The sequence below is a fragment of the Poecile atricapillus genome, chromosome 4, assembly GCF_030490865.1.
Source record: "Poecile atricapillus isolate bPoeAtr1 chromosome 4, bPoeAtr1.hap1, whole genome shotgun sequence".
Classification (NCBI taxonomy): Eukaryota; Metazoa; Chordata; class Aves; order Passeriformes; family Paridae; genus Poecile; species Poecile atricapillus.
The window spans coordinates 17,983,128-17,994,084 of NC_081252.1; the positions used below are offsets into that span (position 1 = coordinate 17,983,128).

At 37.4% G+C, this 10,957-nt stretch overlaps 1 long non-coding RNA gene across 1 annotated transcript in view; it reads right to left on the minus strand.

The window, feature by feature from the left end:
- The window catches only part of LOC131578953 (uncharacterized), a 21,894-nt gene extending 11,226 nt beyond the window's left edge, over positions 1–10,668 (minus strand). Inside the window, exon 1 of the long non-coding RNA XR_009277611.1 lies at positions 10,540–10,668. This is a non-coding gene — a long non-coding RNA (uncharacterized LOC131578953). The remainder of the gene's footprint in view (positions 1–10,539) is intronic.
- Positions 10,669–10,957: the final 289 nt, after the last annotated feature.

The window sequence follows — 10,957 nt, forward strand, 5'->3', positions numbered from 1 at the left end:
GGCAGCTTGAAAATTGAGGGGAGCCTTACAGTTGTACCTGGAGGACAAAATGTTCTCCTGATCCTGCTGTGACTCCTGGCTGTGTCTAAATGCCATTCCTCCTTCACATCAGGTAAGGCATCAAGTTTCAGTGACCCCATGTTTCTCTTTGCAGCCCTCATTGTGATGCACCCATCATTAAATGATCCCCTTTGAACAAAACTCAGGACTCTCCTGTTCTTTGCCATTGAAATCTCATCTCTTCAGCAAGCTTGCATTTGTCTGATAAATTTCTTCTTGGAAAACTGAATTCAGGATCACATACTCAGATAATATTCAGCCTTTCAAAATCAAGTCAGTCATCTCCCACTAGATGACTTAGAGGCTGCTCCACCATTTATTTTACCCTGGAAAATGTAAAGATCAATATTCCCTTGAGAAAAATATGAAGAGTTTTACTTAGTTTGGGTTTTGAGGAATGGCTGGTACAGGAGAATGTGCATTTGTATCCGTTCCATTCCATGTGTATTATAATACAGGGAACATGTTTGAACAGCAGTGCTGTGGTACAGAATTATACCATAGGAAATGTGAGCAGAGCACTTTCAGGACCCAGAAGAAAACCAAAGATAATGCCTTCCCATCCTCCTACCAATGTTTATTAGTCCCACAGCAGTAAAAACCACCCTTTATTGGCAAATGCAGTTATTTCACTTGGCATCTGAGGAGCTTAAATACCCCAGGCTGTGGTTCTTTCTTCTCTCTCCTTAAAACACAGAGGAATACCCTTGTGAAGGACTACATAAATAGAAAATGTGATAGCTTTGCTTTAACTACACTAAGCCTGTCTCTTTTTTTTTCTCATGGCAACAGTCTTAAGTGCCAGTGTTGCATCCATATTAAGTGTGAATTTCCCTTGTGTAAATCCCATTAAGGTTAATAGAATTTTAGTTTTACTGCTTAATAAATTTCAGAGTGGATTAAGTTTTGAGAAATATGTAACCAGTCATAATGCACAGAGCATAATCCCATATCAGCATACATAACACTGTAGCTAAATCTGGAAAGTCCTAACAGAGACATGATGCGGTTTCCTATTATATATAAAGAAAATAGAATAAACTATTTTCAAGTTTGTAACTTAGCTTTCAGTATAGTTTATCTTTTATTGTTTATTGATTTTTTTTCACTTCTACGTGCTTTAAAATTGCATTCTTTCTGATTTTGTGCTTCTGGATTTAAAATCATAATGGACTACTTGAGACATCAGCTTTTCCAGGCTGTTAGATCACAGTGCAATATTATATATCTGGTAATTACTGAACTCTTTGGGGAAACTGTACAGCGAGAGAGCTGGTACACAAATTCCTGTTAAGGGAATCATATTTTAGGAAGATCCCATGATATATTTTAGGAAGATCCCAATGACTAACTTACATTGTTATATGAAACATACATTTAACAATGCATCTATTCAAACTTTGTGACTCTGAAATTTGTTTATAGTATTAAGCAATTTCCTCTAAAATTATTGTATTTCTCTCTCAGGAGCATTCAGAGGCTCAGTTGTCTTTCTCCAAGTGCTGTCCATTGGATTTACTGAATTTAAATGACATGCTGAAGGTATTGAAATATATCTTCTCTGGAGGCAGACAACATTCCTGAACTTTTGGTCATTGGTGCTGGTCTCAAGTCGAGGTCAGTCTGTGTCTCCATGGGCTGGCATCCTTTCCCTGACCCTCATGGTTCTCAACCCCAAATTCAGCTATCATAAGCAGACAAAAAGTCTAAGATTTCTATTGTTCCCCCACCGCTGCTTTTGTACTAGAATTCTTTGGAATTCTAGTTTGGAATGCTCACATTCCTCTGCATTTCACATTGTTTAGCGTTGCCAGTGTGGTGATATGGGAAATCTGCCATATTGCTGTAAATTGCAGCCAAGGTTGTGAAACAGCAAAGTATCTGGTTAAATTCAGGAGACTGACCGAAAATGTCAGTACAGTTTTCCGTATTTATTATCTCAGAGAATTCCATATCCAGTAAGAATACTATTATATTTTCTTTAGATGCCAGCCCTGTAACTCTGCCTGTGAGCTGAAAGTCAAGCTGTCATCTTTGCTTTTAATGAATCTTTTGCAATAGAAACTTACATTACAATATTGCTGCCTCCTTGAGCCAGTGTAGGACTGAGACTGTTTTAATATCTTCATAGCTTCTGCAAAGAGCTGAAGTAAAAAAGGAAAGAACAAAAAACCAAAAATCCTCTAACAAACAAGAAATTATTTTTTATTTAAAAAAAAAGCAACTGTGATCCTAAATAGTTACAGGAATACCAGTAGTTCAAAACTGTCTTCATTGTCCTTTTTAATGACCACAACTTTCCTTTTAATGTCTAAGGCCAGTAAACAGATGCAACAGCATCCTTCTAAACAGACAAGGTGACTTATGCTTCTGTATTGTACATAATGCCTTAAAATTGAAAAGCAGCAAATATGGTTCATTCTTGTTAACAAGACTTAACCAGGAATCTCAAGTATCACTAAAGATCTTAGCCTACAACTAAGCTTCCTTCTCATGAAAGGATTCCAACTGATCCTGTTTGCTTTACCTTCCATTGTTCCAGGTCTTACTTGATTTCACATTCAATCTCAGCAGTTTTTAGTGGCTGGCTATTTGAAAGTTGAATACCTTTATTCCTGTTTCTACCTAAAAATGCTTTTGTTTACAAATCATCAGTATTTCTTTGTCTTTTCTCTGTGGTTGTAAGTTTCAGTTAAGTTTGCAGCTGACTGTGTGACAAAGTCATACAATTATGTCTTTATTCAGGTTAAGGTAGCATCCATAGGTTGCTATACCTCTGATGCTGCCAAATGCAATATGTGCATTTGCTGCTGCACTTTCAACACAAATGACATAATATTTATTTTAAAAAAATTGTAGTTAATTAACTTTTGCAAAATATTATTATCCAAACTTTCAAGATAAGGCAAATGAGGCAGGTGACCAAGGCGATGTTACCTTGCCCCACTGCAGCCATGAAGTGTGCTGAAGGCATTTAGCAAAAGCAACAAAGGGTCACAGAAATGGCCACTTCAAAATAATTAATGATCTGTTTTAGACTTTCCTAAATTTTTTGCCTACAAGAATACTCGGCATCAGGAGCCCATCAAAATGTGTCACCATTGTTGAGTGGCTGCCTGTGCTGAGCAGTGTACTTGTACAGCTGTGTGTGGACATTACAAGTCAGTTTTTAGGTACCATGGATTTATCTGGGAGAGCTGGTTTATGGCAGATTTTTCTTTATTTGTTTTATAATTACCTTGAGGAGTAATTTGGAATATTTTGAGTGGTCATTTATTTTGTTGATTTAGCAACATGTTCGTTCTTGTCAGTTTTGGATTTTTTAATGAAATGTTTCTGCTGTTGCTTCCTGTGGCTTCCTACTAACCAGCCCCACTTCTGACACACCCCAGTGCTGATGAGACATTGAGAAGTCACCAGGACAGTATCCAGCAAGGGGAGTTTTGATGGGAGAGTCTCCATGCACAAAATCTGAAGAGACTAAGTGTACCCTGCAGAGGAAGAAATCACTTTCACTTGATGCATTTTTTTTGGACTGCTCTCCCAATTATAAAAGCTCCTATTTATTTTTATTTTTATTTTTACTTGGGCAGAATAGGTAATAGTAATAATTTAAACTTTTGTTTAAATATGTGTATTATGTAAATTGTTATTTGGTAATGGATTATTTTATACAATTCAACTCTATGGATATGGGTCTATTTTCCATAAATCCTGCCAAGAGACTTTCCATTCTGGGGCTTCCTGCTTATTTCTTCCAGCTGCTTCTCTTTCTTATCCCTTCTGTTGTTATTCTCCTCCTGTCTCCTTGTTTTCACTACTGATGGAGGAGAGGCTTAGTTAGACTTTGAAATAATAATATAAATGTTCTTGGCAATTCTTTCTTTCTATACTCTTTATAATTATTCTCCTGTGATTCCAATTGTATTTTCCAGCTGGAGACCATCACAGAGAACTGTGTTGCTCAGCCAGAATGTTGAAGGTGCAAATAATCTTTTGAGAGGGTTCATAAGGAAGACGTTTAACATTGAGACACAGCAGGAGTAACACAGTCGCCAAAATGGTGTTGGCTGTGTTGACGAGTGATGCAGGAAGGAAAACTTATTCAGCTCTACATCTCCTGCCTAGTCCTTGAACTGTGCCACAAAGTCTGTCTGTAGCACAAACCTCCTGCCTGACAGTGCACCATCAATCCCAGAAATAATGGGATTTGTGGGACTTGTTGGCCCAGCCTGCTCCAAAGGGTGGTACTGGGTAAAAGTATGAAACAAGAGTCTGCATGTGTCTGTGTGCATCATTTGAATCCTCTGCTGTAGCAATGACAGATAGTTAAAAAAACAAAACCAAACCAAAGAAGCCCCCCCAACAAACAAACAGAACAACAAAACAAAGAAAAACAAAAAAAAAACCCAAACAAACAAAAAAACCCAAAACAAAGAAGCAAACAAAAAACCCACCCCCTTTGTTTACGTTATTTTGCATCTGTGGAAGTCATTTGACTACCTGTTAGTCTGACGGCAATAATGCTAGACCTGTTAGAAAGGAATTGGTCCTACCTCCTGCAAAAATAACCACTGCCATGGAGGCAGCAAAATGCTGTTTTCTCACATGTGAAAGTATTTGCAGAACAAAGTCCTTTGTTTGTTTGTTTGTTTGCCTCTGTGTGCATGTTTGTTTTCTCTACTTTCGGAATATATTAGAAAGCATCCTGCTCTTGTTATTCCTTTTGAATAGTCTATTTTCTGTAGAAAGTAATATCCACGTGGTAAACTCCTATTCATCAGAACTGTGCCAAATATGTGCCATTTTAAAGCTAAATATACGTTATTTTATTTTACTTTAAAGTGAGCCAAAATACATACCAAGAACATAGCTCTGGATGGTATTGGTTCTATTTTCAAGTGAGTATTTACTGTGTGAGGCACTTTTGTGCAACAAGCTGAGTTTGTAAGGGGCTGCTTTATGAATGCAAAGCACAAAGCAGTATTTCTTCCTCCTCTTACTGTGAATGTACCTTTTAATTGTAAAAATATGGATTTTCTTGCTACTCTTGAGGAAGAATGTGAAACATGACCTTATGTACCTAATGTAATTGTACCTGGCTTCCTAGCACTCCTCTTTCACTTGCATTTTGGGAGTGTTTCTCCAGGGAACATAAAGAGAAGGCATTCAGTTTGAGGAAAATAAAAGGTTAGCACTTAGGACCTTCTGTGTCAACACTAATATCATTTGCCAGGTGACTGGCTGGTACAATGGTGTATTTTTGGTCCCATTTTTATTCCCTCTCATTGGGTACTAATAAGTCTTTCCTCTTGTCAAGTTCTGGCAATATTTTTCTTCCTTGACTTGGTCAGGATGAGAAAAATACAAAAGCTCTGGCATTCCTTTACTATACACTAAAGTAAGACCGAACATCAGGCAAGATTAAATTAAATAGGGAGACTTCTGGAGTTACAGGACCACGTTGTAAATAGCTTCTTTTTTCATTATTTTGCTTCATAAAATGTTGAAATGTTCTCTTTTTCTCTTTGTAAGGATTGCATTTTACATGTCTGACTTCAATTTTCTTTTTCTAAAAACAGTCAAAAACATTACAGAGCAACTGTGTTAGCAAATGCTAAAACAGAATAAACTGGTTGTTACAGCATGGCCAAATTAAGGATGTGTTAGGGTGTTTATAAAGTGAAAAAGAAAAGTTTTATAAAGAATTAAAAGCAATCCAAAACAGCAATAGTTCCTCTTTGATCACTTGGAAAAGAGTTCTACATAGCCTGAAAACTTACTGACCTGGAAGAATCCAGTAACTGAAACTAGGAATAACTTAAAATTTTCACATCTTAGTTGGGCAGTGGAAATGAGGTTTGCTTGCAAATACAGCCTGGTTCTATAAAAGAACTCAAGTTGTCACTTTAGCTAATAATTTCTTTCTTTAGAATATGAGCTTCATCTTATTGAAAACAGCCTGAAAACTCATCCTGATTTTTCTGAATAATCTCAGCTGGGAAAAGAAATTTATTATCCTTGTCTAAATAATGTAGAATTTGGGGTTTTGGTTTTGAAAGGTTATTGACTTTTGTTATCAAGCTTCTAATTATTAAACTTCTGTTTTTCTTCTAATAAATATTTTTTATTGTTTCTTTACCACAGCATTTTCCAGTTGAAAGCCAAAGAAAGCTGATTTTCATGTGCCAGCTGCATTAACAACTTCCTCAGTGAGAGAAGAAAATCACTTCTCTTATCAGGATTTCTGGTGCCACTGTGTGAAAAGTAACAGGTGAAGTCTTTAGAAATCAGTTCCAGTGTAGAGACATTCCTCTACAGGTGAAAAAATACTATATTTGAGATTTTGCAGGACACAGGACTCCTTCATGGTGAAGATATTCTTAATGAGGATATAAAAACAAAAGTAAAAATCTAGCAGGTTACAAAATATTAGAGCACTTAAAAAACCCATATGTATCCATTTGCATATGATATGGTGAATCAATGTGCAATGTACATCCTGGGGTCAAAGATCAAAACTCTTTCAGTGAATTGATAAGGAAAATGTACAACTCCTAGAGCAACATATAATAAGCCAGTGAGTCTCTTTATTTAGGTCTTTTTTCCTTTAAGACATATAAGGGAAAATCTTTATTCAAATCTTTATTCTGACAGTCATCCTTCTGTGAAAATGCAGTAAATATTTCAGAATCTATGGCCTAAAAGAGTAAATGGCACCTCTAATTTTTCTCAATGGGCACAGTTCTACCTGTCTCTGTAGTCTCTGAAACTGGTCTGTCTGTTGTGCAGCATGGAGGCAAGTACTGAGCACTGCAGGCAACACGAAATTGTTTCTTCCTGCATGCACAGCTGATGACTGATGCAAGAAAATTGTTAAGGGACATTGTTTTCACAGAGATTTTTTTTCCCCATTGCCACACAGGCACACCAGCAGCTGGTTCAGCATCCAGCCCACCTGGAGTTGCGAGGCAATGGGAACTCTCTAAAATAGACGTGCTGCTGAGGGATGTGAGTCTATCCTCTGCCAGTGGATGCCCTTTAGGAGTTTCCAACTGTCCATCCCCCTGCTGTTCATGTTCATCCTGCCAAAACAAGATGCTTAAGCATCTGGCAGAAGGAAGTCAATCAGTTATCACTTCTGAGATTAAAAACAACCCGGCAGGTCACCAGTTAACCACCCTCCTGCTGGTTAGTTTGAAGGCACAGACAGGTTGCATATGAACAACCAGTGCTTCAGTTTTGAGGATAACTTGGGTACAGAGGGAAATTTGGGAAGGACTTGAAGCACTGCTGCAGTTGGTACTGTTTCATGGCTTCTGCCTTCTTCCTCTCAGTGGGAAGAGTAGGGTCATTGGAAGGATTCTTTACAGGTTTTCTCCGTTCTTTTAAGAAGAAATTCAATCTTGTGAATAGATGCTGCTCTGGGACACATAATCTGGCTCTGTCCAGCTACTAAAAGGAGTTGCTTGTTCCAGTCTTTTTCACTATTTTAGTTACTATATTTTCTAATATTTGTAATTTCCTATTTTTTATTATAAACTAAAATTTTCTATTATTATATTTCTGTTATTTTCTAAAAATTCTTCTGCTGTACTCTTGACCTTATAAATAATGCCATATCAAGGGCTGAACCCTGTGCAGCCCACAGCTGTCTGTCCAGCTGTGCTCAGGGAACAGTACTCCCCACACCTCTGCCTTGCCTGGTCCAGGTGCTGGGGGTCATCTCCTCCCATTTCCCTTAAATCCAAACCTTACTGGCCTCTTTATGGTAAATCTGGTGACTTGTGCTGCCAATTAATGCAGCCAGGGCATGTTTTCTGTGAAATTTACAGTTGTTCTGATATTTATTGGTACCAGCTTGCTTTACACACCTCTTTGGCAGAATTAAATGGTGCTCAGTGGAATGACAGTATGTCACCCCAGATCTGCAAAAGGCAGTGTAAGGTCAGCAAAGAGAAGACTTCACCTTCCAATAGTCAGTTTCTATGCATAAATTGGCACTTGATGCTCATCAAAGAACAAGAAATATTGGATATGCTCTAAATGTCCATTGTATTCTTGAGCCAGCTACCTGATGGAAGCCATCACTTATATGTAAATGAACTGTCAATGACTTGTCTCTGTTGGCAGTCGCTGGACTGTGAAGGGTATGTCTTAATAAGAACCAAAGCTCTTCACAGACTTTGATTTACTGGAAATAAAATAGAAAAGTCCTCTGAGACTACAAAGGACACTTGTTTCAGATAAAATGTCTAGACAGTAGCAATATATTTGGGGCTTTTATTGTAGTGAAACTGCAAATTAGAATGGAGTGCTGAGAAAGTTCCTGTGACCCAGCTGAGTTCAAAAACATTGTTTCAGACTGATCTTTGAAACATTTACACTCAAATTAAGTTCATGAGCATTCAAAAAGTGAAAGAAAAGATGTCCAAGGTCAACGTTCAGGTTTGCTAGAACTCTAGGGCTGCCCAGACTTTACATTTTCTCTGACAAGGAGGAATTTGCAATGCAGCTCTGATCTAAATCAGCTAAAGAAAACACAAATCATGCATTGTGTTTGATTGCATTAGATAACAGCCTGCTTTACAGTCCATTCCTGTGTGATGGCTTTTTTTCTTTGCTTAGTAAAAATAAAAAAAAAACAAAAGAGAGGTTAATTATGTGAAATGTCACATTTTGGGAAGGAAAAAAGGAAAATGAAGCAGGATTAGGCTCAGACAAGTCTATCTCTTGCTTTAAGGAAAGCAAATCATACAGCATTTCTGGTATAGATTTTTAAATTTCAGAACACCCAGCCTATCCAAAAAATATTATTTTTCCTCAAACTAATATTTTAATGTTATCTTCACTGTCAGTTTTTGTAACATCCAGAATGTTTTTGAAGCTTTACAGATTTAAAAACAAAAATGATTGCAGTAAACCTTATGCTTTTTATTGAGGTCTGTGTAACCTGCCTGTAATTCGTATTTCTGCCCAAGAGAATTTGCATGCCCAATATAAATATTATACATGAGAGCTTGGGCACTTAAATTAGAGCCTTGGTTGCCTGCATAGCTAACGGAGAACCCAGAAGGCAACTCAGTGAAGCATCAATTTCAAGCACCAGAGTGTTCTGAATCATTTTGCGTGTGATTTATCACAGCTTTCCAGGAATCATCCTGTGCTCCTTGTGATCACTTCCTTATCCATCTGGACAGAGATCAAATGGAGACACATGGTGGTGCACCCTACCAGCATTTCTTCCCAAATGCCTTCTTTGGTATTGGAAACTCTGGCTTTGGAAGAACATTAGTCATTCATTTTCAGAGAATTCATGTATCCATGGTCATGTTTTCACATATCTGAGACAACAGCTCTGGGAGGTGGGAACTGATGTGACACCTTGCATCACGTAATTAAAAAGAAAAATGTTGTTAGCATTTTTTTTCACAGCAGGGGTTTATGGTGCTTGGTGGAGAGCAACCTGCCTGTGACAAGGGTCTCAGAACAGAGATTTTTGTGGTGGTCTCAGACTCTGGGTGCCAGTTCTGAAGTGGAAAGTCAAGGTGGGAAGTGGACAGAAGACTTATTAATTCTGGCTGACTTCAATCAGGTAATCCATTTGCCATTGTCATCCAAATATAAAAGCAGAAACAGTTTAAGAGGATCACACTGAATGTGCAAGCAATCTGAAATTTTATCTCTGAGATGTATGAAAAGCCCCTTCCCATTGAATAGGCTACTAACCCTGGAAGCTGAACAGTAGCAATTCAGGGTCCTTTTGAGTGCATGGAAATCTAGATTCAGCTCAAGGCTTGTGTACCTAGGCAGTCTATTAAATGATCGTGGTCTCTGGTTTTAGTTCCACTGTAAAATTAATGTAAAGCCCTAAGGTTAAATGATACACATTGTCAACATGATGACTGCATTAGCTGTAGCTGTTCCAAAAATAAAATTTATTTGATAGTAACTGAATTTCTACATAGTCCAACAGATGAGTCATTAGATAATGTCCACAGAGATCAACTGTATTTATACTTTCAGAAGATTAATATTCACTGTTTTCTAAATCTAAGGGTATGCATAACACCAGACTGAATTAAATCTAAGAAATGTAAATGGATAATCAGAATGTCTTTTGGGGCTTCCTGCTGATTTAATATTTGATACTCTGATCGTAACCACAGTGTACCATGTTTTTTTTTATCCTGTCATATGGCTGGTAAATACCATTACAAATACAAAATTAACAGACTCAATCTCATACAAGTATAATTTGATGCAGGTCATAATATAATGTTTACAGACTCCTCAAGAAGGCTTTGTACCCCATCTATCCCTTCATGCAGTCCTTCAAATATTTGACAAGTCACTGCTGTCAGAGAGTACAAAGGAGAAAAAAACCCCACATGTGGTATAAGAAAATCATGGTTAAAAAGCACAAAGATATCAGATTTAGATCATCAGGTTTAACCAAGGAAAGGACAATATTCCTACCTGTATCCTTGTTATTTTGAAGTATGGGAATCAAACATTACCTGTCGTCATGGAAATAATGAAAAAGGCTGTTTTCTCCATTTCCCTGACATTATAAGCAGTACAGTGTCATAGTAGTTTCACTGCCTGAGGTATTATCCAGAACATCTATTTTGCATTCAAGTTAGTGCTATATTTAGAACCTATTTTTATTCTGCCTAAAGTAAACAGTACACTAGACCTTAATGTACCCTCTAACTCCAGACATGGGCACAGAGGATGTAGGCTAAAAATAGTTATTACTCTAGAAGCAATAATTTGTTTGAAAGCCGTCACCTGAATTCCCAAACAGTAGTGAATGATTAGGGCTCTCTTGTCTTCTCTGCTGGAGAGAAACCTCCTCAGCAGAACCTCTTCTGCAGTCAGCAAATTTAAAATT